Raw genomic sequence first — 8,545 nt, forward strand, 5'->3', positions numbered from 1 at the left:
AAGAATGGCTAAAAGAATTACACATTTCTCAAACCTTCACCTCTGTAGCTCACCCGAAAGCGAATGGTCAAGTTGAACGAACTAATCGGACCATCAAAGAAGGAATCAAGGCCAGGCTAGGAAATAAAAGGACGGGTTGGGTGGACAAGTTGCCCCATGTACTATGGGCTTTCCGCACTCAGAAAAATTCCAGTAATTTCGAAACCCCCTTTAGTTCGACTTATGGCACAGAGGCCATGATTCCAGCCGAAATCGGAATCCCATCTGCCAGAGTTCTCATGATCGAAGATAACGATCATGAACTCCAGATGAACCTTAACCTCCTTGAGGAAAGGAGGGAACTAGCATCAATCCGCGAGCATAATTACAAACGACAGTTGCAAAAATATTATAAATCGCGGGTTCAAATATGTGAATTCGATGCGGGAGACTTTGTCTTCCGCAATAATGAAGCCTCCGGGCAAGAGCCTCCGGGCAAGAGCCTTCGGGCAAGAGCCTTTGGGCAGGTTGGCTCCTACCTGGGAAGGACCTTATAGAATCCTGAAAGTTCTATCCAAAGATACCTACAAACTTGAAAGGTTGGACGGGGCAGAGATCCCTAGAACCTGGAATGGGGCCCAACTGAGAAAATGTTACATTTAGTTGGTCTTTCTTTTGGCCTGCGTGCCTAACTAGATATTAAGAACTTTTGTAATTTCGTTTCTTGTAAATTGGCTTACGCCTCAGTTATGAAAATTTTCTTTTCAGTCATATGAGACTTGTATTATTATGTAATCCTTTATTGATATACAAAGAAGATCCTACAAAACACTTATATTATGACAAATAAACAAAGTGTACCGATACAAATAAAACCTTCTTTATTTACACAAATGGGATTACAAACAAATAAAAAAAAGATCAAGTTACAAGAATAGAAAAATTCATGGTGCAGCATCATTATGCTCTGCACCCTCGCCTCCCGCATCATCAGCATGTTAGTCATCTTCTTCTTCGTTTTCTTCATCAAGTTCAAGAAGAGTCTTTAGCTGCTGGATGCTATCTTCCTTATAAGCAAGCTCGGATATCTGCTCCGTCAAAGAAAATTTCAAAGAATCAAAGTCCTTTGATTTCTGTTTGAGGATGGCAACAATATCTTGGCCAGCCAAAACATACTCCTCAGGAAGCTTGGAGTTTAATCCAAACTGATAACCTTCTTGGAAGCCTAGTTGGCGACCGGCCTGTTTAGAAGCTTTGAGGAGGATAGCAACACAATTCCCAAGCTCATCACTAGCCCGGACATCAACAATGACTTGTCAAAATCATCACGCATAAATAACTCTAAACACTTAGATTATTTGTGGCTAGAATAAAATACATACCTTGGGAATAGCTTCCGCCAATAGCCATTTTTGATCCGCCTTGGCCTGAATAAGCCCCATCTTGTGTTTGGCGCATTCTAGGGCTTGATCACGATTTCTGACATTAAGATCAGCCAGGCGCTTGTCCTTGGCTGCTTACTCAGCCTACAGGGTTTCCACCAACTTGGTCTGGTCAGCCATCATCTTGGATTGTTCATCCAGTTGCTTTTGGAGAGTAATCTTGGCTTCCTCGGCAGCAAATCGGGCAACCTTCTCCGCCTCCAGGGCCTGGTTGGCTTCCCTAGCTTCATTGATAGCCCTAAGAGCTTCTTCTTTGGCATCGGAAGCAGAGGCCGCCAGTTCGTCCCATTCTTCATTCATCGCCAGCCAATCTCTGGTTATCTCATGGGTAATGGAAATAGAATTGCCACATAGTAAGTATGGGAGTTCAGCAACTCCTGGCGGACACTGAGGCGATGTCTTTCCTTTTCACCATGCAGAAGACTCTTCCGCAGAAATTCATAACATGCGTTCACGTCACGGAATGTCGAATCCCGACGTAAGGTCCAATTAGGTTGATACGGGGTAGGATCTTCCTCTTCAGGAGTAGGGGAAGTTTGGGAAGCATAGGGGAACGTGCTTATACCCCCTTGATCCCTGAAATGGTAAACATTATAAGAGGGCGACACCTTGGCATGATCAGTCATGACGACCCCCTTATCCTTTAAAGGCGAATCATCCGCCACAACTACCGGGTCCTTGGCAGTATTAGGAGGCGGTGGTGGCGGACGAACATGAGAATCCTTCAAACCGGAAATACCTTCAGAGAGGTTATTCGGGTTCACTGAAAAACATCAACAAATGAGTTAGAAACATTCTAATTCACAATAATAAAGATTTAGCTTACCTAACGAAGGATCGTCAGCGTCGAGTTGATCCAAACGAGCTCCTAAAGCAGCAGGGTTTGTCTTTTTAGATTTCTTCTTCTTTGAGACAACCTTGACTGGATTAACCTTGCGTTTTCCAGCCGCTTTGGAGACGCCCGCCTCACTCGCATGACGATAACCCTCAACAGTGACGTCATCAGACGCAGGTCTCTTACCTTCTGCTTCAATTGTAGCATCATCTTGATCCGCCGTTTGGCTAGACGCAACCCTCTGGCGAGTGAAACCTGCAGATGAGTCCACAGCTCTATTAACATCAATTGAACAACCTTCTTCACAAAGTGATTACTCCTCGTTAGACGAGAAGAGCATAATCACTCCGCTGGAAGTAATAGCAGTCATAGGTTTGGGTTTCAAAATGCCCTCACCTTTCTGGATGCAATCTTTAACATATGCCTCACCTTTGGCATACATCGCCTCAGAAACTTTAGGTTCCGGGCGAAAGATGTAGGGAATACAAAATTATGACGAGTGCGCTCAAGAAAAGGAGTATCCCTCTTATCGATTGGGCGGCGCACCATCATTCCCCCCTTGCGATCCAATAAAGTGCTAAAACCGAAACCTTCACCTACACAAAACAAGAAAATAAAGTTAGAAATTACTTAATGACGAAATAGAAAAAACAACAAACTTACTCTTGTTGGTCTCCTCGTAGTACTGTTCCAGACTTGGAAACGGCCACAGACGGCTCATCTTTGCACACACCATTGCCCCTTCATGAATTGGGCGTAGAGGAGTTAGCGTGGAGACCAGTGTTTTATACCACGCCTGATCCTCATGAGCACTGGCAATAACTACGGGCCTGGGAGCGTCCGCCTTACGTTTCGTCATCTTGAACGGAATGACGTCGTCATGAATCCAGAAAAACTTTGGCTTCCAGCCATGAAGGCTACGGAGCCATTCCGTGCCTATAATCCTCTTCTCGATGGAGGCAAAACTGTACCATCCATCACGAAAGGTCATCTTATAAAAAACGGCAAATATGCCAACAGTCGGTTCTAGGTTATGAGTTTGGCAACAAAATTCGAAATGTCGAATCCTCAACATCCCAAAGGGATGGATCTGGGATAGATGAATCCCATAAGTTGTTAAGATCGATCCGACAAATTTAGTAATCGGAAACCGGAAGTTCCCCGTGGTAAAATGGTCCACGTAGACAGCCATTTTATTCGGAGGAGGACTAGTGGCAATAGAACCACTAGCAGGACGTTCCGGTTTCCACTCCTTCGTTAACCCGTAAACATTAACAACGTCATTATAATCTTCTTCTTTAAGGCAGACGACAACGTCGTTGATGGTGGGGGTATTCTTCTTCTCTTTAGCCATTTCAGTTTCAAGAAAATTAAGGAATCTCAGAAAGTTGCAGAAAAGTTTCAAGTGTTTGGGAGAAATTTGAAAGCGATAAAGATTAAGTGGAAATCGCAAGGGTTATATTTATACCCATCACAATTAATGAGATTCATAAAGTGACAGCGGAGAGAGAAACCGCGGACCGCCAGATGGTTGACACGTCAGGCGGGAATTTCAAGATAATGCAAACAGGCTGTCACTGGCGTTCTCCACGTCTTGTTAGTTGTCCTTAAAGAGTTTCTCTCTCCGCCACGTCGTCATAGTTATCCAAACGTTTAAACATTTCAAAAAAGCTGTAAATTTCAAAAATATCTTTTAGAGATATTTTCTCCAAACAGTTGATTGTCCACAAAATTCAAAGAGGTTTTCTCATTAATTATTCAAAAGATAATTACAAAATGAGAAAGAAAAATTACAAGTGATAAAAACCTAAGAATATCCTAAGGGTTCGAGCCTGATGGATCTTCCGGAGCCTTCTGCGAAGTATCTTCTGAGGAATCATCCTCAGATTCCTCCTCAAGGTAACTCTTCAAAAGTTGTACGCCGTCGTATACGGAAGAAAACTTCGGAAGCGCATCTTCTAAAGGAAACACTAGAGTGTCATGTTCCTTGACCCGGTCCGCACGATCTTGTTTGACGTTTACACCATATAGCGGATGGTCTTGAAATGTGCGGTTGCTTCGAGTATAACTCACTCCTTCATGGAAGCCCGCCACACGCCCAAGCGAAGAAGAGGCAGCCATCACATTGGCAAAGCTGTCATTCAGCTCCTTACTTCCTTTAATATGGCGGACGACCTGTTGAGACAAAAACATAAGTTCCCAATATCAAAAAAATAAGAGCGAAATAATAAACGATAAAGATTAACTTACAGCATCAATTCCCCGAGTAAGGAACCACTGACGGTCTTGCTCTGCACGCTCTGCCAGCGCTTGAAATTCCTTTGATTCCGCGATAGCTTCCTCATGAGCTCGAAGAAGAGAGTCATAGGCAGTCTGAATTTCAGCAGCGCTCTGGTCTTTGAGTTCGACTCTATCCTTCTGCAACTTTAGCTCCGCCTCGAGATCATGAATACGTGCACCTTGAAGGGCCACTTGATTTTCCAATGAAGAATTGGCTTCTTGAGCACGGGCTAAGTCATCTTTTTCCTTTTGAGTCTTCGCCCGAGCAGCTTCAAGAAGGGAATTTTGTTTCTCACAAGCTTCCTTCCATCGGCGAGCAGCAGCAGCATTACGATCTTGTTCACTTTTAAGGGCATTCTCCGCATCGATCTGTTTCCACTTAGCAGTTTGGGCAGCAATGCGATACTCCTCAGCGTCTTTCTTGGCAGCCTCAGTGGCCCGCCAGGCCTCTCCCACTTTCCCGCCTAAAGTACGCCATTCACTTAGGACTTCTTGGCTACCGGCTAAAGCATTAGCCAGGTGGTAGGCCACGTTGGTATGTAGGTCATGGCGGGAAAGGTCACATTGAGCTGACATCTCAGCGGGTGGCGTACAATGTTCAACGAAATCCATACGAGTTCTAGGATGGGAGAACCGTGACTCGTTAGTAATCCCCCATGGAGGGACAAACAATTCATGTGTATCACCTAGGCCCGTATCCCCATAGTAACGAGAACCCAAAGGTTTAAGGCGAGTTGGGGTTGAAAAAAGTTGTTGAGGAGGAGGCTGAGGAGGAGACTCCTCAGTCCTGTAACCCTCCTCATTAACAGCAGGATTGTCCTGCTGACCACCAGTACCACCCCCAGCCTCAAAAGGATAGTTAAAACGATCATCTGTCTCAGACTGGATGTTAGCCCCCTCCATAGTGGCAGTATCAATCGGAGGGGTTGGCACTCTCTCCTCTACCAAAGGTGAGGATGGTTGATCCTCCGTGTTAATATTGCTAGGAGGAGTCGGAGGCTTATCCTCCACATTCTTCTCTGAAGAAGGAGATGGTTGCTGTTCAGTTTGAGGAGTTTGTGTAGGCAACTTCTAAGAGACATCTTCACTAAAGATCAGTGGGTCTACAAACACAAAAGCTATTTTTAGCTACACATCTTATGAAAATATAGTACTTAAAAAGATTAGTATGTACCTTCAACAGTGTCAATACGGTCAGCAAGGCTATATTGTGGCTTCTTAGGACGACGAATTTTTCGTTTCTTCTTCGAAGGTCCCGCCTCAACATCCGCAGTCTCGACGCCCGCTTGTCCTGCTTGAGAAGCCATAAAATCTCTCTTATTCTCTAATTCTGCCAACAAATGGGAGACAGAAGAAGGTTCAGGCATGTCATCATCAGATTCCCTCTCTCCTTGGGAGATCGAGAAGTCAGAACTATCGCCGTCATCGTCACTCGACAATAAAGTGGCGATCGTCCCGTCAGAAGTAATAGCAAAAAGCGGATGAGGGTTTAGAACATCGCACCTGTCTCAAAGGTGGCGTTCGAGACAATGGGCTCAGCCCGCACCTTCTTTGGAAAAAGGAAGCGGGACTTAGTTTTCTCGAGAATAGGCATGCCACTGGCATCCCGGATGCCATGTCGGACACAACCCCTATCTTCAAAAAGGGCATTGAACATCGAACCCCGACCTGAGGAGATAAAAAATTTTAATTATAGAATACGCCGCAAAAAAAAGAAGAAAAAACAGTAAGAATAACTTACGTTCATATAAGTCAACAAAAATAGGCTCCATAAATTCTGAGGACCATAAGCGATTCATGCATGCCCACACCAGGGCTTCTTCTGGCAGTGCCTGCATTGGTGTTGGTTCCATCGTAAGTACACGATACCATTCTTGACCTTCATGATTAGCAGTAACAAGGTCCGGAAGGGCTGAATTCACCGGACGGCGAACCATGTTTAACGGCACCACGTCCTCAGAAATCCAAAAGAACTTATTCCGCCAATCTTTAGATACCTTTTCAACTTCATATCCGATGCTTCGGTCAAAGAACCCCTGACACGTACACCAACCATCACGAATGGCAAGACGGTAAAAAACTGGAAATCGATCAATATGTGGCACCATGTCACGTGCTATGCATACGAATTCATAATGACGAATTCACATCATAGCACGATGATGCAATTGAGATAAATGGATTCCATAGGCAGTTAACACCTTCTGAAGGAATCTCGTTATGGGTAAACGGAAGTTCCCATGAACAAAATAATCGGCATACAAAGCCATTTTCCCAGGCGGTAGGAAACTGGCTATAGAACCGATAGAAGGAAACTCTGGTTCCCACTCGGGTGGAATACCATACGTTTCCAGTAACTTTTCATATTCTGAGTAGTCCCATGCAATTTCTATCTCATCAACTTCAGTCTGAACATTCGACATTTTAGGAAGATTTAAGGAAGACATATAAGAAAGATTCAATACTTTATCAGAGAGAGAATAAGAAGATAATCAGAGGAAAAGAGTGATAAAACTTCTAAAGAAAGGAATCTCTCCTTATTTATACCCATCGCAATTAATGCGATGGGATATGAACAGTAGAGAGAGAAAAACATCACCCAACCAGTGACTGCCACGTCACGCGGGAAATTCGAAAAAGAGAAAAAGTTGTACAGTCGGGTACAGTGACAGTTGTAAAAAACGTTCCATCACCTGTTCACGCGCCTGCGAGTGGTCAACTTGTCCTTTTTCATGATTATCCATACCATCAGAAGATATTTTCTACCTAATTTCTGAACAATAAAAATCCCCAACACGCATTAAATCCAGAATTTCACCCGCATAAAGATTCCACACGAAAGAAACACTGGACTGGGGGGACTTGTAGAGGTAGGGTACCAAAAAGACCCAAATACCCTTGAGTACCACCCGCGGGTCACAGAGAATCCTCTTGTAAGCCACCCGCGGAACACATGGACCACCCGCATATCACGAATGAGGAGGAACGTCCTCACAACACACGCGGAAGCATCCTGGCATCCTCAAAAGTCCTCCGCAGGACAGGATATCTGTCCGCCTAAACATCCGGAAGGCAATGCCAGCGGGACAGCTGTCATCACTCAGATACTCTCTAGAAGAAGGTTCATGATTCTTACTTGGGGAATACGTGACTGAACAGCCAATAAATAAAGGACACCTGGCCAGTTTGTTATAACCGTGCACATGGCTAGGGTGCAATCCATCCTATCATTGGGTGACGCGTGTCCAGGTTGTTATACCCATGCACATGGGACGTATAGCTCAACCTATCACAAGAGGACACGCGTCCAGGCAGTTATCAAAGATCTTCTGGAAGAGGACAGCTGGCCCACTCACCTTCCTACATCCTTCGGCTATAAATACCTTGTCAAACGGTATGAGGTATTCATTCACTCACTTGCATTCTGACTACACTTAGTCTGTTTACTTCAGTACTTTCTCTATTTACGAACATTACTGATTCAGTACTTTCTCTTGTCCTTCCTGTAACGAGACTCACGGTATCTGTTTTGCAAGTTCCGGTTATTGAATTTGGGAAGTCACACTCATATCATTGGTAGTAATTATCGTATTTTACCCTGTGGACTCATTGGATCCAGGACCCATACCCGAGAAGTGAATCCGTGTTTCTTCACTCATTACTTAATTAAGTGTGCCTCACTTTTTCAGAATTGCTCCCATCTCACTATGCTCTCAATTTTTATATTTAATAACTTACTATTCATTCAATAACCTCCGGTCTTATATTTTGTCTACAACTTAAGTTAGTATTTTGGTTTTACAGTTTTCCGTTTCAAAGGTAATTTTCTTCCATTTATGTTTGAAATCTCGATATTGTGACTTGATTTTAAACACATTCATCTTATTAGTTTCTTTCTTTTATTTTACAAGAATAATATTTAAAACTCGCCTTTTATCATTAATAACAACTTTCAAAAACCCCATATATATATATAAGGTTGTGCGTAATGGGTGACAACATCCAAGTT

The sequence above is a fragment of the Bidens hawaiensis genome, unplaced genomic scaffold, assembly GCF_021521415.1.
Source record: "Bidens hawaiensis isolate Kalapana, Puna unplaced genomic scaffold, B.hawaiensis_p1.1 tig00037661_1, whole genome shotgun sequence".
Lineage (NCBI taxonomy): Eukaryota > Viridiplantae > Streptophyta > Magnoliopsida > Asterales > Asteraceae > Bidens > Bidens hawaiensis.